The sequence below is a fragment of the Lissotriton helveticus genome, chromosome 4_1 (assembly GCF_964261635.1).
Source record: "Lissotriton helveticus chromosome 4_1, aLisHel1.1, whole genome shotgun sequence".
Classification (NCBI taxonomy): Eukaryota; Metazoa; Chordata; class Amphibia; order Caudata; family Salamandridae; genus Lissotriton; species Lissotriton helveticus.
The window spans coordinates 1,061,711,743-1,061,739,452 of record NC_136063.1 but is presented as its reverse complement, the minus strand read 5'-3'; the positions used below and the strand labels follow the sequence as shown (position 1 = coordinate 1,061,739,452).

Below are 27,710 nucleotides of genomic sequence, written 5' to 3'. Positions count from 1 at the left end.
GCGCCATCGGAACAGGCAACTAGGGTAACTAATTAAAATGGGTCACAGTTAGGGGATGCCGGGAAAGGAGGTGCGCGTGCGTTTAACGGAAAGATTGGCTGGCCTTTACTTGATTGTAGCAGCTAACAAATGCCGGAGAAATGCCCAAAAGTAATGCAGGCTTGAGAGACCTATCAAGCCAACTATTTATGGTCCATAAATGACCAATCCACAAACCAGCATCAAGCCACCACTTATGGCAGGATCCCTGCCAAATCAATGCTGACCGTTCTCACTCAAGCTGTCAAGGTGGCCCAATGGCGAGGAAGTCCTTCATAATATAGTAAGCAGTGATACACACCGTTGAGCAGCAGAAATGTAAACAAGTTTTTTTTATGACCGAGGATGTGGTAAATAAATAAGGGACTGTGTATTAGAGGCTGATTCTTGATGCGTGCTCGATAATTAGTAAGTCATTTACCCAGGCCTTTAAGTGACATCGTATTTCTACTCTCTAGTGTATTTTTGATAAGAATTATAAAAATATTTATAGAATGAAAGCATGTTACAGCATTTTATCATGTAAATGTTCATAAGTCATTTGCAGTAATGTTTTATGCATCCCAGTTGTATTCTGTGCATTCAAACCATGTATGGAGCTTTCTTTGCCCTTAAAGTATTCAGCAACCCTGTTGTATGCTATGCATTCAAGATACTTACAGCTCTTTGATTCTGACTGCACCCCTTGCATAACTTTTGTATCCAAGTCATTCACAGCTCTTTCTAGTAAAGTATTGTGCATTGCTGTCTAATGCGATGCATCCAAGTCATTTATAGCTCTTTTATTCTGCACCCCTGTCATAAGTTATGTATCCAAGCCGTTTGCAGCAGTAATAGCGCGTGAACAATCCAGTGTGTTTGTCACCCAACACGAGCAGTTCAGACTTTATGAACTCAATTTAAACAGCGCCTACACATTGAATGAATGAATAAGAATCTTAAATGTCATGCTTGAGTCTGGATCAAACATATATGAGAATGCAAACATCTGGATGCCACTTCCATTCACAATATGAATGTGATTGTGGTCATTAAGGTAGATCATATGGTGGCCATGGAGAAAACATGGAAGTGGGCAGTGGGAACTTGTTATGATTTTAAGTCGTGTTGTAGGGTGTTATGTTCCATGAGCTTTCCTGGGGATTGCTGAAGCATGGTGGTTCTACTGTAGTCTGTTACCAGGCAATGTCAGGCCTAGACAGGCTATAATAAATTAAACCTATTGAGTGCAGTGCAGCGAAGGGTGAGTAATATCTGTGTGAGTGCAGGTTGAGCAGTGTGCCTGTGTGAGTCCAGGGTGAGTGATGTGGATGGGTGAATGCAGGCTTAGTGATGTGTCAGGGAAGTGTGAGCAATTGGTCTATGAGTGCAGGGTGAGTAGTGTGCCTATGTGAATGCCGGGAGAGTGATGTATCTGTGCAAGTGCAAAGAGACTTGTCTGGTTACTCACAGAGATGTGTTTGCCAAGCCACCTCTTTCTCAAATTTGCTTGAGAGTGCACCATTTGCCCACTCTTTTTTCAAATTTTTCTCGGGGAACCCCTTGTAGGTGGTTCAGGCTCGCTCGCTAAGCTCGCACGCCACAGTACAGTAATTACGCCTCACCACTTTCAAATGCCACTAGCCACCACTGCTCTGAGGCTGTTGGGCCTCATGGCCTCCTGCATCCTGTTGCTAAGACACGTCAGGTGGCATATGTGGGCTCTGCAGTGAGACTTGAAGTTCCAATGGGCACAGCATCGGCAAATGTCACTGACGTGGTTCAGATCTCGAAAGGAACTGCGAAGGATCTGCAGTGGTGGTTAACGAACTGCAATTGGTTCAGCGGCAGCCATCTCTCCCTTCCCCGACCAGATTTCACAGTTGTGATGGACGCGTCACATCTGGGACAGGATGGCGACATGGGAAAGGTTGAGATCAGGGGTCACTGGTCTCCTGCGGAGATGGGGCTGCACATAAACTTCCTGGAGCTACGAGCGATTTGGTTGGCATTGAAAGCATTTCTTCCGTCTGTCAAGGGGAAGCTGTTGCAGGTGTTCACAGACAACACCACCGCAATGTGGCACTGGAACAGGCAGGGTGTGGTTGGGTCATGGACCCTTTGTGGAGAGGCCCTGCGTCTCCGGACATGGCTGGAACAGCAGGGCATAACCCTCGTGTTTTATCACCTGGCAGGTTCTCTCAAGACCAGGGCATGCAATCTCATCTGTCGATGCCTTCAGGATCACGAATGGCATCTCCAGTCGAGGTGGCGCAAGGTGTCTTTCGGCAGTGGGGTGAACCTTGGTTAGATTTGTCCTCCGAAGAGAACGCACAATGTCAGCAGTACTGCATGCTGGAGTTTCCAAGGCGGGTATCGCTCAGCGATGCGTTTTGTCTCGAGTGGAGCTCAGGTCTTTTGTGCACCTTACCGCCCATACCACTCCTGCCCAGGGTACTGAAGAAGATCAGGAGCGACCGGCCCAAGTCATCCTTGTGGCACTGGACTGGGCAAGGAGAGTCTGGTATCCAGAGCTTCTGAGCATGAGTGTTGATCCTCCAATCAGGCTTCCCCTTTGGGAGGATCTTCTGTCGCAGCAGCAGGGGAGGGTTCTTTACCCGAACCTGTCAGCTCCGCATCTCCATGCGTGGAGATTGAGCGCCGACAGTTGATAGCTTTTGTATTCAAGTCTATTTTATTTTCAGGTGATAACACTTGCTGCAGATATGGTAATACACAGCGTTAAGCCTACAACCCTGAACAGCGCCGGCCGCGAAGTAACTCAGTGTTGGGGCCTCAGGGCCTGCACAGAAAAGCAATGTTTTACACAGCGTCTTGCCTACAACCCCACTGGGGCCAGCCGCGTGACATGATGCAAGCTGCAGATATGCAGACAATCCGGATTCCTAAATCAGTGACAAGAAGTGAATGGGCAACTAGCCCAACGGGGCTCGGTAGCCATAAGAGTAACCAAGAATCAAAGAAGAGAAAAAGAGAAAAAGGGGGGGAAGGGAGAACACTAGAGGTGAGAGAAGAGGAAAGGACAGCAAAAGCAAAGAGAGTGTGCGCTAAGGGTGGAGCAACAGGGAAGGCCCAAGACAACGACCACGCCACCGGGGGTGTCTAGGGAAGTAGCCTACCGGGGTCAGGAGGAGCAATATCATCTTCAAAGAGGCGCAGCGTTCTGAGCCTGGTAGGCATGTGACGAGCATGTTCTACAGAGCAAAGGTAGTGGACTAGGGGCTGCCAGACTGCCCTAAATCGCGTCTCACGTGCTTGCAGTCGCGCTGTACAAAGCTCCATCGTTATGACGTGCCAGAGCCGTACAAACCAGGCTGCAATTGGGGGGGGGGGCCTCAGTTCTCTTCCAGTATAGGGCTATAAGCTGCTTAGCCGCTCCCAGCATCTGGAGCGTCAGGATCCAATCACTGCGGGTGAGTGCCTTAAGGTTGGCAGGTTTGATGCCAAGTAAGATCGTGCTCGTGGCTTCAGGCAGGGGAACCCCAGCACCCCCATGATGTGGCTAAGGACCTGTTGGACTTGGCCCTTCTGGCAGGTTCACCCCGAAACTTTTTGCTTTTGATATGTGACATGGTGTTAGTGATTTTTGGCTTCTGCACACTTTACCACTGTGTCCCAGGGTAAAGTGCGTGCGGGTGGTGAGGTTGGCCTGCCCTCCCATAGGAATACATGGGGAATGTATGTGTCCCTGGTAGTTCGTGATGCGTGGGGTTGGCAGACTCGAGTTTGGTATGTGCGGACTGGTGTGATTAAATGCAGCACGATGATGTGTGTGGCGTTAATGTACCTAGTGTGGAAGTGCCACTTCTAGAAGTTGGTGTACCTGTGCAGTGAATGTGCTGGCTTGTGATTGGCTGGAGCGGGCTGGTGTGCCAGGCTCCAGGAGTCAGGATGGGTCTGTCCCAGTGGTGAATGGGAGATCTGCATGTTAATGTGAGGGAGGGGTGCACCTGGGACCTGAATAGGGCTGGGCTTTCCCCACACAATGCTGGCTCCGCCCCCTGAGGTGCGACTGATGTCCCTAGCCTGGCCAGTGAATAGGGAGAGGGGCTGAGAAAAACAAAGTGCTCCAGAACCAGCTGCGACTGGTTCTCCCCCCAACCTGCACCTAAGGACAAAGGGAAAAGGTGTATAAAAGAGTGGCTGTGACCCCATGAAAAAGTTCTCTTGTCTGATCCTATCTTGAGGGGGGCCGCTGCTGCTGCTGGGCACCAGGAGAACCGCCACTGGGACTGCCTCCCGGCCTGGAGGGCCCTGTGAGCTGGACCCTGGGCCCAGCCTTGCCCCCCCTGCCTGGCTAAAGGATCTTTTACTGGACTTTGCGCTAGCGCCTGGGAGCGCTGTACTTTTACTTTCCAGCAACGCTGTGTTCTGCCTGCCCAGGAACGCTGCCATTGGCTCCTGCAGCCCGGAGCGGCAAAGCCCTACCTTGAGGGATTCCCCGGCGTGGGGATCCCCCTGTGTGCCTCTTTTTTTAGAGCAGGTGCCCAGCCTGCGTGTGGCGCCGCAAATCGGCCGAATCGCGGCATGGGTGCCACCCCGCTTAATTGCAGACTTTGTTTTGTGCCTTAAGATGGGTGCCCACCCCGTACTTTTGCAAAAGAGATCACCGCCGCCGGCCCGGGCCACCAAGAAAACCCAACCCGGAAGCGACTGGCTGGCCGCCCAACTGCAACGCGGCTTGCCCGGAAGTCCCGCCCCCGCAGCCGCAGTGCGAAGAGAGGAGGGTGGCCGAGGGTGCAGGCGGGGCTCCGGTGATTGAGGAAAGCCCTGCGCTGCCCCAAAGGAGAACGAGCCTGCAGACGTCCGAGGAGCCCCAATGAGGAGCGCTCCCCCGTGACGCACCTGTACCAGGAGCAGCGCTGGAGAGAGAGGCGTCGGAGTCCCCAGAGTTGTCCGTGGTGAGTGGGGCTCCGTTTTGCAGTATGAGGGTGTTTGTTTATTCTGAGCCTGTTGAGGCTCCACCTGTGCAGGGCATTTCTCTCGAGCCCCGAAGCTCCAACGATCCTGGGGCATTATTATGGCGAGAGCCTAGAAGGCTCAGGGGCATTTTGTAATTTGGAGCCCCGAGGCTCCCAGGGGCCCTTGTCTTCTTGAGTCCCCCGAGCGGGACTCCAATGAGCTCAGAGGCATTTGTTTAGAGCCTGTGAGGCTCTTGGGCACATTTGGTATTCCGAGTCCTGTGGCTCTAACGTTAGAGGAGGCACCGTTATGTTTAGAGCCCACAGGGGCTCCAGAGGGCATTTGTTTCTTGAGCCAGAGGGCTCCAACGTGGCACAGGTTATTCACAGGGCTACAGAGAGCCCAGAAGAGATCCTACAGCTGCCCAGCACTTAGTGGGCAGCTGCTTCGTTTAGGCTTGCCCCTCTGCACAATCTTCTCTTGGCTGCCTGCGCAGCCTGCCCTGACTTTGCTGGACACAGGGCATTTCAGCCCCTGAGAGGCCAGTTGGCCTGGGGACAATTTATGTGTTTATGCCCTCTGTGATATTTTTGCGCAATTATGATTTACCTGCCTAATGTGATTTCTGCATCATGTGTAATGTTTTATACCTCTGAATGTATGTGATGCTTAGGAGGTTGTTTTTCCTAATATAGGTCCTACTAGGGAGTTCATGATTCCCTGCGTGATATTTTCCTAAGGTGGTTAGGGTTGCGTAGGTGGTACTTACCTTTCACCAGTGGTTACTGATTGCGTGCTACATTCGCTATTTTGTGCTACAAGTGTTCTATGTCCTAAGTGTTATTCCTACAAAGTGCTAGTTCTACCAAGTACTTATTGTTGACAGTGGTCCAGGAGGCCCGGTCCTGTGTATATGATCCCCCTGTAAATTCTGCCCGTGCCTATGGCACATTGTACAGTGTGTATTTATTATCTAATGTGTTTGGTATAATACAAAGGCTATTTTTATAAATAGTAAACAAAAAATCAAATTAGGGAGTGTAGAGGTAGTGCTAGAAAGCACTAAGGTGGACGCACCTTCCTCCAGTCAATGGTATATATAAACAATAAGATCCACCTCTAAGAGGTTTCCTGTGAGCCAAGGTATGACAGGCATACACGGTATTTGTTAAAATACCCCTCACACACCAAAAGGGCCCTTGGTGTCATGCTTCATCATCGGGGTCTTCCCGCCCCGCTGCGGGACGGGGCGTGCTACGACTAGCGACTATGCTGGAGCACTTAGATATTGTAAGTGCTATGTGAGGTGTATTTGAGTGAATGTAAGTAGGGTCAGGAGTGATTAGAAAAGTGAGGTTAAAAAATATCTGGCCCTATGAAAACAAAAAAATTATTTATTGGTCATAGGCTGGTATCGTTAAAATGAGTGTGGCGGAGAAACCAAAGCTTAACAATGAGCTAGTTCTCCTGGTGATGTCAACATGTTTCGAGGCTGCCTGTCTCTTCATCAGGACAGGGTCAGATCTCTCTGTCACTCACTAACGTTGCCATCAATATGTGCAATGTATATATACAAGTGAAAAACTAGAATATAATAACTATGTGGTGGGAGATTAAATTACAGTTACAGCCCTATCAGTATTTCTGAATCGTAAGCCTGCAAGATAAAATGAGAGCACGTAAATACTTCCAGCACGCTTCCCAATTCGCATTTATATGTCACCTGTGGAATGAAAAAGCATGGTGACTTTTTGTGAGTCTCTAATTTTAAGACACACTATGGTGCTGTGACCTGTTCAAAGAAAGGAAGACACTATATGACGGAACACACACATAACATAAAACACACACTCTATGTCGTGAAGATCTGCATAAACAGTGGAGAGCTGCAAAAGAAATGCTCATGGTAAATTGTATATTCCGCTCAATATATACTGGAATAAGTAGGAGTCAATGCCCCATGAGCCGATCTGGAAGAGGGGTAAATGTAACTGCCATCTGTTGGTATAGGAGAAGGAAAAAAGCGGGGTATGCACAAGTTCAGTACCAGATCGTGGGAGCAATACTCTAAAGTCAAGGTTCTGTGCTCCCTAACGCGGCTATGCCGTACTCACTACTTGTCGAGAAATCCTCGCATCCTCCCTCGTCCGCGGCTTCCGTGGTGTAAGCGAGTAGAGCGGGGGATGCTTTTTTATACTGGGTGGAACTGGATCATGGATTGCACCTGTGTTGGTGGGGAGCGGCCGAGAGTCTAGTAAGAACTAGGCCGGTCTATGTTATTCAATGGTGGCAGTGAGCGGCGGCCATATTGGAAACACCGGGTTCTCCCCGAGGCTATTTCTCGTGTCACGAGTGCTCCTACGGGTGCGTTTTTTAAATAATAGTGGCTAAGAGGTGAAAAGTGAGGCCGCGCTATGAAATAAGTAGGGCAATAGGTAAGGCCAGCGCGCCTCTATTGTGCGCATGCGCGGAGTGTTTATCTAATGGGTTTCGAAGGCCCGTCTACCAAGAATGAAGTTCAGATGTTACCTTCTGATAGGGAAAGTGCTCCATTATGAGCCAAGCATCTCGTGATCTTTAGCAACATGCCGCATACAGTGTGTTTGTGTGGCATGCAGACATACATTTGTGCAAGGCTAAAAATTCTTGTTCAGAAGGGGGAAACAGATGTTAAAACTCATTTCCCTTCAATGGCATGCAGTGTGCAGACAGTTCATCATTGGGGTTTGTAAAGGTTCAAAGGAGAGGCAGTCAAGTTTCATTGGTAATTCCCAGAAATGAAAATATGCATGTATGGGAAAATACAGACGTCAATTGAGGACTATCTCTGGCTCAGTTGTGCCCAGGGTATATCATCATTCAACCCTGTGATGTGTGTTCCCCTAACGGAACATCCAACGTTGTTCTTTCTCTAGGAGTTTTTTTTCTGACTTGATAGATTCAATCACTGTCCAGCGAAGATCTTGAATACTGTGGCCCATGGTTAAATAATGGTTGGCCATCTTAGAAGTGGTTTTTTTGCAACGTATGTTGCTTCTGTGTTCACCGATGCGTATTTTGATTGGTCTTGAGGTCATTCCAATATATTCTTTGGCACATGGGCAGGTGATAAGGTAGACAGCATTTCTGCTGTTGCAGTTCGTAAAAGCACGTTGTTCCCAGGTGGTTCCATTTGAGAACTTGATAGTTTTGCTCTTACTGGTAAGTTTGCATGCGCTGCATGAGCCACAAGGATGGTGGCCATTCACAGCTGTTAATTTGGGAGGGCCACTGTCTCTCGTGGTTCTTGGTCTGCTATGGACCAAGATGTCTCTCAGGTTTCTACCCCTTCTGTGGGAAAACATTGGTTTTGGAAAATTCAAGGAGCCACAGTTCAGGATTTTCCAATTTTTGTTTACCATCTTTGTGATTTTGTTTGAGTTAGTGTTTAATGTGGTTACACAAATTGGGCGGCTTTCTTGTTCTTTAGGCATTGTAGGTTCCAATAGGGCATCTCTATTATGATTATTTCTGGCCCTTTTTAGGCCCTTCTTGACAATTTTCTCCGTATAGTTTCTGTTCAGTAGTTTTCGTTCAAGGTCAGCTGGTTGGCTTTTGAACTCTGCGATGTTAGAACAGTTTCGCCTGAGGCGAAGAAATTGTCCGTTGGGGAGGTTATCCCGCAGGTGTCTCGGTGGAAGCTGTTATATAGTAGGAGACAGTTTTTGGCGGTAGGTTTGAAGTGGGTGCTGGTCTGTAATCTACCTTGATTCGGGTAAATGTTGAGAAACCGATCTTGTTGGTTGAGCCAGATCACGAATTCCTGAACAGATTGAATTGTCACCCCTCCAGATTACAAGCACATCATCGATGTAGCGTTTCCAGCTAGCCACATGGTCACGGTAGGGGTTCTGTTGTTGGAGAATTCTTGTGGTCTCCAAATGGTGAACATAGAGACCAGCCAGACTGGGAGCAAATGTGCTCCCCATGCTGGTCCCATGCTTTTGTAAGTAATGAGTGCCCTCGTAGAGAATGAAATTGTTTCTCAATGCCAGACTGATGTATTCCATAACTACTTGTCTCGGGGTCTGGTATTGCCAGGGTGTTGAGAAAAGTACCTCCTCGATTATCTCAAGTGTTTCACGATGGTGAAGTCTTGTGTAAAGGCTTTCTACGTCCAACCCGAATAATAGGTCATGCTCGGGGTCGAATGGTATTTCTTCGATTAATTGGTGTACCGCCTTTGTGACTTTAAGATAGGTGTTGGTTGCTTGTACTATTGGTCTCAAAAACGCATCCGCGAATTTTGAGAGAGGTTCCAATATGGAACCGATACCGAACACTATCGGGCGCCCTGGTGGATAGGCTGCCTCTTTGTGAATCTTTGGTATAGTATAGAAATACGGTGTTATGGGGTTGTTTTGAATGAGGAAATCTGCCTCTTTTTTAGATATCCAATCATGGGCTGTGGCCTATTCAACCATCATAAGAATCCGGATACGGATTTCTTCAGTTGGATCATCCCGTAGTATCTCATAATTTCTCCTGTCATCTAGTAATTTGCGGCATTCTCTGTCATAATTAGACTGGGTTTGGATGACAATAGCGCCGCCCTTATCAGCCGGTTCGATGATGATATCTGAGTTGTTTGATAATACGTGCAGGGCCTCTTTCTCTTTTAGTGAGGTGTTTTGAAATGTCGTATTGTCAGTGGCTGGTAGGTTTACTAGCTCCTCCATGACCGCTTTCTCGAAAGCCAATAACTCCACCGGTATGGTTGAGTCTAGAGGAGTGAAAGTGGACTTCTTCCTCAAGCCTGTGTCTGTTGGGTCAATGTCATTGACCCCATTCTCATTGGTATCCTTAAAGAAGGCTTTCAGTTTAAGTCTGCATATGAATTCTTTCATTTCTTGACAATTTTAAATTTGTCCATTCTGTTCGTGGGGACGAATCCTAGGCCTTTTTCAAGAACCTGGCGTTGAGATTCAGTGAGTTGGAGGTCGGATAAGTAAACTACTAAATACCCTGGCTGGTTGATGCTGTCAAGCTCCGTATTGATACACGTGGCGGTGCTTCTGGATTCTGGTTCCAATGAACCTGGTTTCCCTTTCGATTTCTGCCTCTTCGTGGACCGCGGCGCTGACCTAAAAAAGGCGGTGAGCCATAGTAGCTGAAATCTGGGGGTGGGTGCTGGTTCCATTGTTGGTACGGATTGCCCATGTATGGTGGTACCGGTGGGTAGTGCATGTAGGCAGGAGGGGCTTGGTAGGATGCCCATCCTCTTCCCCCTGGTGCATGCGGTCTCTGGAAACATGCTCCACCACCCCTGTTACCGGGGTTACTGTTTCTGCTGGATGGGTCAGTGTCTGTACTCTGGTCACTATAGTTCTTTTTAGACACATAATCGTTCTTGATGTATGGGTACACGCGTTCATGGCTGAACCCATCAGTGTCTTTCTTAAGTTTCTTGTATTTGCTCTTCTTGAGTGTTAATTCGAACTCTATCATTTGCTGGTTGAGTTTGTCTAACCTTTTTTTCAGTGCTGTCTGGGTTTGGTAGCTCTTAATTTGGACCTCCAATTTCTGTATATCAATTTTGAGTTCCTGAGTTAGTCTATCGCCGTTTTTATAATGAGGACTAGCCAGTCTCTGGTACAATGCCAGGAGATCAAAGACCAGTCTTTTTTTAATGCTGCATCGTGTGTAAAAATGAAAGGTTCATTCCTGACTATTAAGCCTGGTGGTGCTGCTTTTGCCTTAAGGTATTCGGTCATTAGAAGACCGTGTAGAGCCGTTTTGATTTGTGTCCTTCTCAGAGTCGCCAATTCATCCCAATCTCCATTGGTCGGACTAGGGTCCGTGTTGCTCAAACCTTCAAAAGGGTTGAGAGTTGCTCCAGCGTAGTCGCTAGTCGTAGCACGCCCCGTCCCGCAGTGGGGCTGGAAGACCCCGATGATGAAGCATGACACTAAGGGTCCTTTTGGTGTGTGAGGGGTATTTGAACAAATACTGTGTATGCCTGTCATATCTTGGCTCACAGGAAACCTCTTAGAGGTGGATCTTATTGTTTATATATTTTTATATATAACCTTGTGTGGAGTTTCCTTTGTGGTGGGCCTTGGGCGTGGTTGCTGGGTGTGCGTGCAAACGCTTTACACCTTGCCTCCGAGATAAGCCTGACTGCTCGTGCCAAGCTACCAAGGGGTGAGCAGGGGTTATCTTGGCGGGTGACTTCCTTGCCCTGACGTAGAATGGTGGTTTCTGCCTGACTTTGGCGCAAGCCTTAGCCAACCAGAAATCCCATTTATAACAGGAACTCCTTCCAAAAAACGGTCCGTATTGGGCACGCCCACTGTAGGAAGGTGGATATCTGACTATATGGTTACCCCAACTTGTTGCCTAGTGTTTAGCTGGTTTTTTACTTAGTTGGCCTGGGATCCTGCTATTCAGGGCCCCAGGCTATCTGCTCTCTCTGTAAAATGGACTCCATGTACTTTAGGTACATACCTAATTGGGATTGGGTCACCTTTGTGAGCCCCTGTATAGTGTACCATAGGTACCCAGGGCATAGGTGCATCCAAGGCCTACCAGGGGCTGCAGCATGTCTTATGCCACCCCTGGCTGGCCATCCAAATTGACACAACTGGCTGATCACTCAGCTGGGGCAAGGTTGTGTAATCACCCATTGCTTAGGTATAGTATTCCTATACCTACCATTATATATAGACACATATATACCTATAAGTCACTGCTATGGCAGGCCTTAACAATCCTGGAGGCAGAGTGCTTGGTTTTATGTGAGATGGTGCTCTAGCATGAGCTGAGCCTGTCTGCAGCTTTCGGAACCATGTCCTTATAGCTGTTCTATGATATAATCATACCATATACTCTTAAGTGCATTATAATCCTCGCGGTTATTGCTAACTTTGGTTTGGCTTTATCAAAACATGTTGTGTAAGGTGTCATGCGCTTTGTAATACTACCCCCCCCCCCCCAGTTCTGGCAGCGGGGGTTGCATTCCACCCTTCTAGATGGAGAAGACATGTAGTTGTAGCTTTACCCGGTTAAAGTTTTTATTTTTTTATTTTTTTTAAACTCCGTTTATTGATTTTTCAACACAGAACAATACAAGGGTTCGGTTTTACGGTTCAGTGAGGCAACACCCGAAACATTTAGCATTGATAGTACATGGCAATTGAACAACACGAAGATGGTGACGGAAGGTCATCAGAGTGAGCACAATGTTTGTCAATCAGGGGTAGTGTCATATCGCTAGCATACATTAGAAGGTGACCATGACAACAACACATAACAAGGGAGTGCAAGAGGCAACATCTGGTGTGTTTAAACATATCGACAGTAGATAGTGGTGAACCATATTAGTCGGTGAATTATACAATCACATATATAGCAAACATTCATAATCAGAGGCCACCCAGTGGTGATTTTATCTGTATGGATAGATTCGTCACATCTGAACATCACTGCCGCTCCGGATATCTCCCCCAACCTGGCCCTCGTCCCGATCCGCCTGGGCCAGTAGATAGCGGACTAGGGGACCACAGATGTCACTTGGCCTGCTAGAGATCGGGAGTAATTCAGTAAAAATTGCGTGTTGCTCCAAGGGCGCACAGCCACTTCTCCCTCCGGTAGCCTCCCGTACTGTACCACCCTCGGTGGAGTCCTGGGCAGGGATAGTGGTCCCTGGAATACTTTACCACTAGAGAAGTTAAGTAGTCCCACACTGGAGCAAGGTGTCCAAGCTATCTGGTTAAGTGTCTTAAGGGTCGAGCCCAACAGGGCAGAGCCCGAGCAGTTTGGTCTATGAAGGTCACTTCGTATCAATTGCCATATTCTGCTAATGGTGGGTCGTTCTCGAGGTCCGCGCTGTCACCCCGACCTTCCCTCTGTGCTCTGCGGAGCGCTTTCAAGTAATCTTCTGCTTTTTGCGGATTGGTGAAAAAACGTTGCTTTCCTTGGGGTGTCACCCGTAGCTTCGGCGGGTAGAGCAGATCGTAGTCCAGCTGGGCCTCTCGCAGTTTCTTTTTAACATTTAGGAATTTGCGTCTTTCCTCCTGCACTAGGGGAGTGAAATCAAGATAGATAGAAAAGGTGACGCCATTGTAATGCAGGTTCTGTTTGGTCCGAGCTGCTCTCAGTGCGACGTCTCGGTCGCGATAATTCAACAGACGGGCGATGATTGGCCTAGGCGGCATTCCGGGTTTAGGGACGGGGGCCAGCGACCTATGCGCCCTTTCTACGATGAACTGAGGTGAGAAGGCATCCTCTCCCACCGACGCTCTAAGGAGCTTCTCCACATATAATTCCATCCTGCCAGTGTCTGTGGACTCCGGAACGCCCGTAACGCGGATGTTGTTGCGTCTGCTACGGGCTTCCAAGTCCTCGTTCTTGGCTGCTATAACTCGTAGTAGATTATCCATGCGGGCTAGTTGGGAGGTATGGGAGGCGGTGATGTCATCGTTGTCCGAAATCCGTTGCTCCGTTGTTGTTATCCGCTCCTCATGTTGGCCTACTTTATGCACTAGGGCGTCTATCCTGGAGGACATCCTGTCCACTTTCTCCACCACAGTGGCGAAACCCTGTCGCATCTCCTGAAGCAGGCAGTGCATATCTAGTTCTTTAGAGGGAGAGGCTGCAACAGTAAGGTCCGCGCCATTAGGCCCCGGCTCGGCTGGCACCGACTTCGACCCCTTCCTTGCGCCCTCAAAGTTTATTTTCGTCTGGCGGTTTTTGGGGCACACCATCGTGCTTTTGCGCCTCTCGCTGCCCGCCGCCCTGGGGTTCACTGATGCGATGGTGAGTGCCTCTTGGCTAAGTAAGGCGTTGTGACACCCTCTAGCCCGTCTCTGTGCAAGGTGCCTGTCTAGTATTGTGCCTCGTGTCCTTTGGCGCTAAGAAGTCTTCACAAATTAAGAAGCTGCACACCGAGTCACTAAGCCAGGTCGCAGGTACAGGGGAAGCAACATATAACAAGGATTATTCACAGGTCCCAGTCAATATCGGCCAGAAACCGCATATAGTGGGGGCAGGCTCTTCCAGACCAGCTCTCAGCCACGAACGTTGTGCACCGCTTGTGTCACAGGACAGGTAAACGTAGTATGTGGTGTAAAATGCCAGAATCCATGTGTGCTGATAATGCTTCCGTGGCAGGCTCCGCTACGTGTTCAGTGCCCAGCAGTACTCGGCCGTTCCACCAGCATGGGCCGCAGTGCCGTCACGGGCCAACAAAGCAGAGCCACGCAGAGAGCCACACAGCAGGCAGTAGCCACTCGCGCGCCCCCCTCGGCGCCCCTACCAGCTCTGGGTAAGCTGACCTCAATGCTCTGCCAGGGGGTCGGATAGCCTGCGATCCCCCGCGATCTCTTCAGCGCTGCGCTCGTCGCAGCGGCGCAGCAGGCACACAATCCCCCGCCGTGCACGACTCCCGGCAGGATCGGGAAACACCTCTTGGCAGGGCCACCCCTCTCGGCCTCTAGCAGCAACTAGTCCGATCTTCCGCACCTCCGTAGGCAATAGGGATAATCTCCCTGCCCCCAGCAGTGCCCTGTACCTTCGTGCCGCCGACAGGGGTCGGGGCAGGAGAGACGATGTTCCCACCGGCGGCCACCGCACACAGCAAGTCCTGCGGGGTTCCCCCGACCAGCCCCGGCTCCCTCGCCGGGTGTAGGACCTCGATCGTCGTCGGGACTCTGGGGGGGCTCCCAGCAGGCAGGGGATGGGGCCGATCGCCAGGACAACAGCCGGGGACGCAGCAGTGCCCGCAGCCGTGCCCGGGGCCCGCCGTCTCGTGGCAAGCACCGGCCTTGCGTGACAGCCGGCGTCCGACCCTCTCGTCCCACCGGCAAATTTTGTAAGGACGCTCTCTCGGTCCCGGTCACCTCCAGAGATCCAAGAGTTGGACCGAGCGTGGGCGATCCCACACAGCGCAGATGTAGCTACTTTTGGGAGAGTCAAACCTCCAGCAGGTTAGGATTATTTAAGGATCAATGCTCCAGGGAATGGGAGCGTCACAGCTAGGCGGCCATTTGGTATGTGTGCCCTCTAGCGCCCCCTTACCAGGTTAAAGTTAACCAGAGCCTCAGCATCACAAAATGGATGCTGCTGCCACAGACACAAGTCTGACCTCCTGCAGCTGGGAGCCCTTCCAGCAAGGGAGGCCTGGACAATAGGTTTCCTGCCTTGGCTGGTGCTATCACCTCCCAGACAGGCTATAGTGTATGGGGGCAGGGTGGGTTGAAAGGAATGAGACACTGCCTGGGGCACACAAGGTGCTCCATGCATAGTCCGGTTCAAACCAGTTGCTGGGGCACTCCAGCCCCAGCTCTGGCGCAAAACTGGACAAAGGGAAAGGGGTGTGACCACCCCCTTCCCTGGTCCCACCCATAGGAGGGACCTAGCAGTTAAGCCAGCCCCTTTAATTCGTATAAAGCTAGGAGCTGAGTCTAGAGACTTTAGATTATCCTGAACTGAAACTCTGAAAGAAATTCTGGACCTTCGACATTCTACTGCAACTAGAAGACTGAAGAATCTCCCTTGTGGTCAAGGAGTGACCACCCTGTGCATACAGGCACCAACTAGTGAATTGCTGGTTTGCTTTGTCGACGCTCCCAAAGGATCCTGACGACTCTGCTTCACAGGACTGGACTTCCAGACTTCCCCGACCCAACCCACGCCTCCAGCAAAGCTTAGACCCGTGGCGGACACGAGAGACGTGGGACCAGACACCTGGCTATTTTGCTCTTTGCTAAACTGTGCAGCTTCTGAGGCATACTCGAAGTTGTGCATTGGGACTTGAGAAGCCCCAACACCGAGTCGTAAGTGCACCGACTCTCAGCCCTCCACACTCAACGAGTGTCGCGTGGGGACTGCTCTTGCATTTCTCTCGACGCGTCTTCGCGGTTGCTAGCCCGTTGGCTAGTGGCCATCTTGAAGACTCCATTTTGAAACAACGCTGCTTGCCTGGTTGCTCTGGGCTTGCTCCTGCTTTCCTGCAAAAGGGAAGCTCCACAGACCTTGCTGGTCTGTACCATTATCCTGCGTGGGTTGCCTTTGCCAAGGCTCGTTGACTCCGATCCGGAAGCCGACACCGCCAACAGCGAGAGCCTTTGTGGGACAGTCCGTATCCAGCTCCTTGTCATCATCGACACCTCCTGGTCCACGTGGCTGCAGAGACAAGCTTCACTTCTTCACCTGATCGCAGCTCGACATCATCTGGTCCCGTCCTGGTTTCATCCTGGTCACTGGCTAGTGACCCAGACTCTGTCCCCTCTGCTTTCAGGTACTTCACTTCTCCGATCTGCCCTTGGATCCATCCAGACATCTTCCTCCTCGTCCGCCTGCAGCATCTTCTTGCAGCTCTCCATAGGAATCGACGACGAAACCCGACACAACTTCACACCTAGGCACCTGGCTTCCCTGGGTGAGGTAACTCGAGTACTCCGGTTCTCCCGTGGGTAATAACTATCCAAGTGTCCTAATTTAACTGAGTTTCCTCGAAGTCCACCCGGACTGTCCGAAATCAACTAGTTACTAAACTTTACGTTCCCATTCTAAGTCTATGAGAACCCGCGTGTGTGTTTAGACACTGCACACGCATCCTGTGGGACTCCTACTTCCTAACCTGTGGTTATTCAGTGTAGGCCCACCGATTTCCTAGGCCCTAGGCCTATTCACTATTCCTGCAGTGGTACTTATACCTCTTCTTTAGTATATGGTTTACGAGGCCCCTAGGGCAGAATTGTAATTGTGCAACTTAACGTATGCTTATTAAGTTACTTGTGCTGTATCTCGAACTCTGACCTCATAAAGAGTGCAGAGGGGTTGTGTTGGAAATAAATACATATATATTTAATATATACCTTGTGTGGTGTCCTTTCATCTGGTATTCAAGGGGTTATTATTGGTAAAACAATTGGCTTCACATTCTCTCTGAAGTGTTAGCCTAAGACTGCTTTGTCCATGCTACCACTAGGTTAGCTGGTCTATAAGGTTGACTTTACAACCATCACCATAAGGGTTGTTTGGTCTGATACAGGGTGCCCACTAGAATAGTGGACATCACATATCAGGCCAACTTCTCACACCCACCAGACATGAACAAAATCCCCAGATGCAGACTGATACCTCCAGCACAGGGGAGAGGAAGTGCGAAACATCCTATGGAGTCGCTGAGGCGTATAGTACCCCTGAGTCAAGAGCTTGTAAGCATTTTCCCTTTGCGGGCTGCTCCGGTATATCTTGGGGATGTCTCGCCAAAGTCTATCCCTCTGCGAGGGTTCGATGTCCATGCCGATCGCCAGCTGCCATTGGTGCTGGTATGGGTGAGAGGGTATATTCGGCGGGTGTTGTAAAATCTGGTATATCTGAGAGATCAGCCCTTTTGATCCCCCAGAGAGCGCGCCAACTTCTGAAAAGGGGTAAGTTTGCGGGTAGCCGCCTGGTACATTCCCCCCTGGGAGCCCCAGTGTCGCAGCTGGGCATACTGCAGTCTCGCCTCTGGTGGTACACAGAACTCCTCCTGACAGTGGTCAAAGGTCTTAAGTGCGCCCCCCTCTTATAGGTCCCAGATCACCCTGCAGTCTCCTTACGCCCATTTGTCAAAGGCGCGGATTCGATGGGCTGGCGGGAAAAGCGGGTTCCCCGCTATGGGGGTGTGTGGGGATGGAAACGTGGTGAGACCCCTGGACACAGCTATGTTGTCCCATATTTCTAGGACTCTCCTCGTGGGCACCGCCATATAAGCGCTCTTAGATCGGGCCGCCCGATGTAGCCACGCCAAGTCCCAGATGGTTCGCCCCGTTACCGCTCGGTCCATATGCAACCATCCCTTCTCGCTCTCCCTCACCCCACACTCCACCACGAAGCGGAGGTGCGAGGCCCAATAGTAGTCCACTAAATTATGGCAGGCTAGTCCCCCCCTATTCCGCGGTGTCATAAGAGGCTTCTGTGAAAACCGGGGCCGCTTTCCACCCCATATAAAGGATGTGAGCTCTCGCTGCAGGCCTCGTATACAATGGAGTGGGACAGGAGTGGGAAGGCATTAGAACAAATACAAGATTTTGGAGAGGACAAACGTCTTGATGGCGTTGAGTCTGCCCAACCACGACAACATCAGGAGTCTCCACCGCCATAGGTCTTCAAGGACCGCTCTGCAACACTCCCGCCAGTTCACCAATGTCCATGTGTCCAAGGAGGGGGTCAGCAGGAGGCCTAGATAGCGAACATGGTGTTCGGCCCACTGATATTGTATCATGTCTCTCAGAGGGGGTATCTCCTCTTTCGGAATGGTAAGATTAAGGGCCCAGGACTTGTCGTGGTTGATCTTAAGGCCAGAGGCCCTCTCGAAGAGGCAGAGGACCTTGTGCAGTGCCGGGAGAGACTCACGAGGGCGCGTAAGCGCGAGGATAAGATAGTCCGCAAAAAGCGCCAAATTGTTTTCCCGGCCGCCATGAGTGATAGCATGCATGTCGGGCGCACGATGAATCATCTCGGCAAGGGGCTCCACTGTAAGAGCAAAGAGCAGGGGCGATAGGGGGCACCCCTGCCTGGTACCCCTATGAATACTGAGCGGCACCGTAAGTTGACCATTGACCGGAATCGTGGCCTGCGGCCCTACATTTGGAGCCATTATCCTCTTGATCATGTTCGGACCCAGCCCAACCTTTTGCAGGACCGCCCGCAGGAAGGTCTAGTCCACACGGTCAAAAGCCTTCTCCGCGTCTAGCGACAGAAGGCAGGCCAGGATTTTCCAGTAGTGCACTTTCTCCACCAGGTGCGCTAGCTTACGCACATTGTCCGCTCCCTGCCGGTTGCGGATTAAGCCAGCCTGGTCCGGGTCCACAAGCATATAGGGATCTAGGCGTTTCACGAGAAGCTTAGTGTAGATTTTGAGATCGGTATTCAGCAAAGCTATGGGGCGGTAGGATGCACACAGCGTGGGGTCCTTCCCTGGCTTTGATATCAATGCAATCTCCGCCATGCCCATGTCGGGGACGGCCCCTTGATATCCGTGAAAGAGTTGAACAACCTCAGAAGGTAAGGCCGAAAGCTGTGACTGGAACGTGCGGTAAAAGGCCATGGGTAGGCCATCCAGCCCCGGGGTTTTCCCCAAAGGGAGGTCCTTCACGGCTGCAGTTATCTCCTTCTCGAGGATAGGGTCCTCTAGAGACTTCGCACACAATGGATGTAGTGGCGTCCCCTCGTTGCTAGTGAGAACGGTCTCGACCAGAGCTGTAGAGGGAGTCTTCCTCTAATACAGAGCGGCATAATAGCCCCGAAATGCCTCACGCTTGTCTCCCTCCGAAATAGACCTATTCCCATCCGGGAGCTGGACATTGGCTATGTGGGCCCTGGAGGCACACGCTCTGTCTCTCCACCAGCAGACGGCCCACCTTATCTCCTCCCTCAAAATAGCGTTGCTTCAGCGCCAGCAGAGCGTGCTCTGCCCTGTTAGTGCGCAAGAGCCTGAGCTGCCCTCTTAGGTTGGCGAGCCGCCGCCTGGACTCTAGTGAGGAATGCTCCCGATCCTGTAGCTCAGCACGCTTTATGTCCTTTGCCAAGCTGTCTTCTAATTTACCAGCCTAACGCCTTCTCGCGATCGATAGAGAGGTAATATGGCCCCGGATCGTGGCCTTGAAGGCGTCCCACACCACAGGAAAGGTCATCTCCGGGATATCATTACTAGTAAAATAAGAGTCAATGGCAGCCCGGATGCTTTCAACGTCGGCTGCATCCCGGAGAATACTCGGCGCAAACACCAAACGCGTCTCCTGAGCAGGGCAAGCGGCCGGGTCCTGCAAGAGCAGCTCAACATGAGCGTGGTCAGACAACGAGATATCCGACATAGAGGCAGCTAGCATGTCCCGCACCAAATCATGCGAGGAAAATAAGAAGTCTATGCGAGAGTACGAGCGGTGAGTGTGGGAGTAGAATGAGTAGTGCCTCAACCCTGGGCAATGGTAGCGCCACGCCTCTATCAGCCCCAGTTCTGTTATCTGTGTACGCAGCGCAGAGGACATGGCCCCGGATCCACTAAACGAAGCGTCACTACGATCCGTGTCTGGATCCCAGACTAAGTTAAAATCCCCCCCAAAACCAAAGAGAGGTCACCACATGGTATCTGTTCCTGCAAAGTGTCTGTAGGTATCTATCCTGCAAGTGATTGGGTGCATATACATTGCATAGAGTGAACCTTCGCCTCCCGACTCCCACTGTGACTTTAAGAAAGCGGGATATATAGGGTGCACCATGCGCTTCGTATCCGCTTGCAACAAGTGAGTTTCCTGTAGGAATATGATGTTGGGGCTCTGCTGGAGGAGGTAGCGCCATACTTGCCTCCACTTGTTTGGGGAGTTCAAGTCCTTAACATTAAAAGTTAAGATCTTTAAGGGCTTAGGCAAGGTTGCGGTCATGCTGTGCGTCAACCGGGGCCCACCCCCGACCCCCAGGTCCGCCACTGCAAGATTATGGACTCAGAAGAGACCTCTCCCATCCCCTCCCATTCAATAGGCCGCAGCCTCCCCCACCCATCGCACACAGAAGAGAAAAGAGGAGAAAGAGGGTCAGTAAAGAGAGGGAGAGAGGATCAAGAGCTCAAAAGGCGACCAACCAGGCCACCCAGCAATGGAGGTTAACAAAGGCCAACAGGGCCACACTGTTCTGTTCCATTCACAGGGCATCCTCTACCCAAGTGTTCGGATGTCACTCCCTAGGGAACAGCCTGGGGGGGCCTACAGTTGTCTCAAAAGCTAGCATCACTAGAGCCCCGGTGCCCCACCACCCAAATCGGGAGCTGGGGCGCAGGCATAAGACTGACTACCCAGGGCAGATCCAGGGGAGAGAAGCCACTGTCAGCAGAGGTGCCGGCATCGTTGTATAGCCTACTGCTGGTCGAGAGGTCACGGGGTGGATGGGCGCGATGGCGGCCCTTCTCGGTCCCCTTCGAGGGACTTGATGTGCGCTATAATGTCTTGCTTGACCTGCGAGGCAGATCTCTCATCTAGTGGACGGGAGCGACGGTGGCGCTGCACGGTAGTCCATGACGGCCTGCCAACCTGATTACTCTACGTTTGTTTTCCCACTGAAAGATGAGGGCAAAGGGATGGCCCCACTGGTAAGAGACGTTGAGGGCCCGTAGCTTCTCCGTCACTGGCTTGAAAGCTCGTTGTCTGTGCAGGGTGTTGGGCGCCAGGTCCTGAAAATTTTGAATATTGTGCCCCTCGTAGCTGAGATCTGGCTTGTCCCTCGCTGCCTTCAATATAGCCCCCATTTCAGTAAAAAAAAACGCACCCGTGTCAGGATGTCTGGGAAAAGACCCGGTCTCCCCGCGGGTCCGGAAACTCGGTGGGCCCGGTCCGAAGCCGGCGGGGAAGCGTCCTCGTCCCCCCAAACCTCGTAGAGGAGTTGCGCCACGTAGGTCATGATGTTTTTCCCCTCCACCCCAATAGGGACCCCCCGGATACGGAGGTTGTTCCGGCGGCTTCGGTTTTCTAGGTCCTCCTGTTTGACTTGTAATTCTATATTTTGCTCTTCCAGCGCCGCCAGGCGTTGCCACAGTTGCTCCTGATCCTCCTCGCGAGCATCGACTGTTTTCTCCAGTCCATCCACCCGGTCCCCCAGATCGGTGACCTCCTTCTGCAGTTCCCGTGCACAGGAGTGCACCTCAGAACGTAGCAAGCCTATTTCCATTTTGCGTTCGGACATGAAGGAGGACATAAAGGCCTGGGTCACTGGCATTGTGTCTCCAGCAGCTTGTGGTGGCTCCTCAGCAGGCGCCAATGCCCCGGCTTTACCCCACATTGGTACAACTGAATTGCCTCTGGAGGCCGCCATCTGATCGGTTTTGCCCCCTTTGGACCGTTTCATCACCAGGTCCGCAACGGTAGTCTATCAGCGTGTTCTGCACCTGCCAGATAGTGTGCGCCCAGGGAAGGTCCAGTCCCAACCCCCGTCCCAAAAAGCCTAACTGGCAGTAAGTAGGGAAGTATCTAGAGGACCAAGTGCGTTAAGACCCCAACCTCCCAGAGCCAGCAAAAACAGAGAACTGCTATACAGGTAGCGGGCCCTCCCACCGAACTACGCGCTCCCCCCCTGTCCCCAGCCTGAACAAGCGAGCAGCGCAACCTCTACTAAGTGTTCGTGCAGGGCAGTCCGGGGGTGTGCTGTTCACCCGCTCGCTGCAACCCCCCTTCACCTTGGGCACTGTTAACAAGCCAACAGTACATGAAAAACGTCCTTGTACAACAAGCGCTTCGGCCTAGCCGCTTCTTCACCAACTCAGGCACTGCAAAGCATCCCCCAGACCCTGCCAGGACCAGGGCCAGCCGGCACGCAGGAGTCACTCAGTGGATAGCCAAAGCGAAGAGTGTGCCAGTCCACGCCACTGCCACTTTCACAGTTGGCCCCACCAGATCCCAGCACCACAAAAGGTAGAGGTCCTCACCGCACCGCCAGCACACCACCAGTCCGCCTCAAGCTCCCTCCAAGTCCATAGGTGCAGCGCAGGTGAAGGGGGGAGGCCTCTTGCAACATCGCCAGTCCCTGGGGGGCATCTAGATCAGGGCCTCGAGATGGTGGCACTCACCTGGAGGACCCCTAGGCGCCCACCACTCGCTACAAGGTGCCAACGCGGAACCTCCAGGCCGGGCCACAAAATGGCGGCGCTCGCCTGCAGGACCCCCAGGACAACTCGCCAATCGGTTCAAAATGGGGGCTAACCTGGCAGCTAGTAAGCGCCATGGGGAGAGCGAGGAGCAGGACCCAACACTGGACAGCAGCAGGCAATGACTAGAGTCACCCAGTGCTGCCTGAGTCAATGCTCCCTACAATAGCCCCCGCCGCGTCACCCCTTCAGCAGGCTCGATGGTCTGCCGCCGCCACCAGAGGTTCGCTGCGCAGTCCACCACCCGCCGCTCACCCAGGATGGTCCCACCGATCTGCCTCGCTTCTCCAGGTATGTCAGCTCAGGTCCCCCAGAGCAGCCGCCATGCACCTTCCGCCTGTCCTGCGCCGCCTCCCCGAGTCCCACGCAGGCCTCCGCTCTGCACTATAGACCGCAACCGGGCACCACTGACCCCGGCGTGGGAAGGCCGGGTAACTGCACTCGCCGCTGCGCCCACAGGGTACTCACTGCTCCCCCAGCCATCTGCAAATCATGTCGGCCCGTTGGTCGCTACCCGCACCACCTCAGGGCCGGCCGCTGGCAGGTCGTGGCACTCCGCAGCAGGGGGTCCTCACCAGGCCGCATCGCCGTCTCTACTGCACTGACCTGTCGCACCCCGCCGCCTTCTTTTGATGGCTGTAGGGCAATCCGGCCCGTGCACTGGCTCACGCACCTCAGGGCCAGCCGCCGTCAGACTGCAGCGCTCCTCTCTGGTTGATTCATTTATTTCCACCTACACCCTTTGTTATGCCACAATGGGACCTTAATTTGGTCCTCACTTGTAGAAGAGTAGGGTCTGCTTCCTATGGTCACCCCCACTTTTTGCTTTTGCTTTACTGGTTTTCGACTTAGATGTGGCTGTGGGCCTGCTAATCAGACCCACAGCCCAGATGCACTCTCTCTAAATTTACACCATGTACTCTAGGTACATCCACAATTGGGAATTGGTTCACCTTGTCAGCCCCTGTAGAAGTGTACCCTAGGTACTCAGGGCATAGGTGTAACCGAGGCCTACCAGGGGCTGTAGCATGTATTATGCCACCCCTGGCTGGCCACTCAAACTGGCACAACTGGCTGATCACTCAGCTGGGGCAAGGTCGTGTAATCACCCCTTGCTTAGGTATAGTATTCCTATATCTACCCTTATATATAGACACACAGTAACCTATAAGTCACTCCTATGGCAGGCCTTAACAATCCAGGAGGCAGAGTGCTTGGTTATGTGTGAGATGGTGCTCTAGCATGAGCTGAGCCTGTCTGCAGCTTTCGGAACCATGTCCTTATAGCTGTTCTATGATATTGCCATACCATATATTCTTAAGTGCATTATAATCCTTGCGGTTGAATGCTAACTTTGGTTTGGCTTATCTAAACATGTCGTGTAAGGTGTCATACGCTTTGGAATACTACCCCCTCGCCAATTCTGGCGACGGGGGTAGCATTCCACCCTTCTAGAGGGAGAAGACATGTTGTTGCTGACTATCCCGGTTAAAGTTAACCAGAGCCCCAGCGTCACAAAATGGTCGCTGCTGCCACAGGCACAAGTCTGACCTCCTGCTGCTGGGAGTCCTTCCAGTCACGGAGGTTTGGACAATAGGTTTCCTGCCTGGAGAGGTGCGAGCACCACCCCAGACAGGACTTTGTGTATTGGGACAGGGAGGTGTGAATAGATTGAGACATTGCCTGGGGCACCTTAGGTGCTCCATGCATACCCCGGTTCAAACCGGTTGCTGGGCCACTCCAGCCCCAGCTCTGGGGCAAAACTGGACAAAGGAGAGGGGGCTTAACCACCCACCTTCCTGGTCCCACCCATAGGAGGGACCTAGAAAGTAATCCAGCCCCTTTTAGTTGTATAAAGGTAGGAGCTGAGCCCCAGGACTTTAGATTTGATCCTGAACTGAAACTTGAAATGAAACTCTGGACCTTCGACGTTCTGCTGAAGCTGAAGACTGAAGAATCTCCCTTGTGGCCAAGGAGTCACCACCCTAGGCAACCAGGCACCATCCAGCAAATCAACGGCTTGCTTTGTCGACGCTCCCGCCGGGACCCGAGCACAGAGCCTGACAAGACCCAGACTTCCAGACCTCTCTGACCCTCTCTTCACGTCTGCAGCATAGCTGAGATCCGTGGAGGCCACGAGACACTTGGGACCGGACATCTTGAAAAGTCTACGACTTGCTAACTGTGCAGCTCCTGAGGTATCCTCGCAGCTATGCACTGGGGATTGAGAAGCCCCGAATCCGAGCTCCACCTGCACCGAAGATCAGCCCTCCACACTCCACGTGTTCTGCGTTAGGCCCTTCTCCTTGTGTTCTGCTCGACGCGTTGTCCGGTTGCTGGCCCGCTGGCTAGTAGCCTCCGTGAGGACAATCCTTTTGAACCAACTCGCTGGTCTGGTTGCTCCAGACTGGCCCTTGCCTCCCGGCAAAGGTGAGGCACCTCAGACCTTGCTGGTCTGCATCAGAAGCCTTCTTTGAATCCTACGTGGGCTGCCTTTGCCAAGGCTTGTTAACTCCAATCCGGCAGTCAACCCCTCCATCTGCGAGAACCTTCGTGGGACAGCTCCTCTCAAGCATCTGGTCGTCCTCGATGCCTCCTGGTCCGCGGGGCTGAAGAGACAAGCTTCACGACAGCACCTGATTGCGCCTCGACGTCGTCTGGTTCCTTCCTGGTTCCACCCAGTCACTGGCTAGTGACCCAGACCCTGTCCCCTCTGCTTTCAGGTCTTCTTCATCCTCAATCCACCCTTGGATCCACCCGGACATCTTCCTCCTGGTTGCCTGCAGCATCTTTCCTCCAGGTCTCCATAGGCTTCAACGGCGAAACCCGACACATCTTCACACCTATGCACCCGCTTACTGTGGGTGAGGTAACGCGACTACTTTTGGTGCTCCCAAGAGTATTGACTATCCAAGTGTCTAGGTTTTTAGTTGTTTCCTCCGAGCTAAACTGGAAGTGTCCTAAATCCTTCTTTTTCTAAACTCTAAGTTCCCTTTGACTTAACATTGACTCACGTGTGTGTGTAAAGACACTGCACGCGCCGCCTGTGGGCCTCCTATTCCTAACCTAAGGTTCAGATAGTGTAGCCCCAGCGATTCTCCAGGCCCTAGGCCTTTCCTTTTCTCGTGACGTGGTACTTATACCACTTTCTTAGTATATGGTTTGCTTCGCCTCTAGGGCCTAACTGTATTTTGTGCAACTTAACGTATTCTGATTAAGTAACTTGTTATGTGCTTTGGCCTCTGATCTCATAAAGAGTTCAGAGGAGTGTGTTAGTAAATAAATACATATATATTTTATACATATCCTGTGTGGTGTCCTTTCATTTGATATTCAAGGGGTTACATATGGTAAAACAGCTGGCTTTACACGCCCTCAAGAGTCTTTTAGCCTAAGACTGTTCTGTCCACGCTACCACTAGGATAGCTGGTCTATAAGGTTGACTTACAACCATCACCATAAGGGTTGTTTGGACTGGTGCAAGGTGTTCACTAGAATAGTGAACATCATATACCAGGCCAACTTCTCACATTGGTGGCAGCGGTGGGATTAGAGCTTGCTGTTGTTTTACCACTTGTAATCTTGAGATATCATTTGAAAGATCACATAGGTACCTATAGGTACATATAAAAACAAGTCTTAGTATACTTAAGTTCTACTGAACTTAGCTGTTGTAGAGCCTGGGCCTAGCACACCCTGACTACAACTCCTAGAGAGGTTCTATAGGAAAACAAATAGTGTAGGTAGGTGCAACACCACACCTCACTAGAAAACATGTCTCAGACAGTGAACCCCAGTGGTTCTCTGCCTGCAGAAGTAGATCCCTTGAGGACTGCTTCGAGATATGAAGCCTTAGCCTTCCAAGAATTGAGACAATTGTGTACTTCTAGAAGGCTAAAACGGGGTTCAAACCCTACCATCAAGTTCCTGGTTGAGCTCTTACAAGAGTATGATGCTCAACAGCCACCTAAGACAGGTGACACAGGTAGTGCAGATGAAGTCTTTCCCTCTTCTGATGATAATACTGATACTCCTGTACCAGAGGAAGAAGAGGGGGTAGAAGAAGATGATTATGATCTTGAGACAAACAGCCAGGTCCTAGTCAGAAGACTTAGCCAGGCTAACTTAAGCATACGTGGGAGTCAGTATGGGTAGCCCTCATACAGACCCCTCAGTGGGCTTAACCAGAGGCAGAGAAGAGGAAGATCCCATTCCAGGGAATCTCTCCAATCTCACGCTTCAAATAGCTCGCATGGCCTTGCTCAGAGAGGGATGACTTCCCCTCAGAGAAAGGAAAATGAGGCAAAGATGAGAGAAGCTGCTCTTAGGATTGACAGGCAGGAACTTGAGGTTGCCCTGGCCAAAGAGAAGCTTGCCTGTGCTAGTGAGCATAGAGAGAGTGGGTTAGAACCCACTGGTGGCAGCAATATCCCTAAGGATAAAGATAGGTCCTATGAGAATAGACACCTAAGCAAGATTGTGCCCCCCCACAAAGAAGGGGATGACATCCAGAAATGGATAACTGCTTTGGAGAGGGCCTGCAAAGTGCAGCAGGTACCCCAAAGTCAGTGAGCAGCAATCTTATGGTTCTCCTTTTCTGAAAAAGATAGAGATACGCTCCTCACAGTTAGTGATGGGGATGCTAACAACTACTCTGTCCTGAAGAGTGCTATGACTGATGTGTTTGGCCTAACCACTGAACAGTATAGGTTGATGTTCAGAGATACCCAGAAGACACAGACTCAGGACTGGACTGATTTTGTTGATTGTGCCACTAAGGCTCTGGAAGGCTGGCTATTGGGAAGTCAAGTTAGGGACTATACAGGATTGTATAATTTGATCATGAGAGAGCAAATCCTTAGCAACTGTCAAAACCAGGTATTGCATCAGTACCTGATTGACTCTGATCTGACCTCTCCCCAAGAATTGGGAAAGAAGGCAGACAAATGGGTCAGAACCAGGATTAAGCAGAAAAACCAGACCCAGAGGGGTGATCAGAAAAAGGCAGACCAGAAGGGTAATGAGCAGAAACAAAAAGACCAGAAGTCTTGACCAGGCCCCCAAAAGGCACAGGGGGGAGGGTGGCTCCAAAAAGAACAAACAGAAACAA

General features: G+C 51.3%; 1 protein-coding gene across 2 annotated transcripts in view; it reads left to right on the top strand.

Moving 5' to 3' along the window:
• The window catches only part of TRIO (trio Rho guanine nucleotide exchange factor), a 4,034,553-nt gene that overhangs the window by 3,490,796 nt on the left and 516,047 nt on the right, over nucleotides 1-27,710 (top strand). The window lies entirely within an intron of this gene.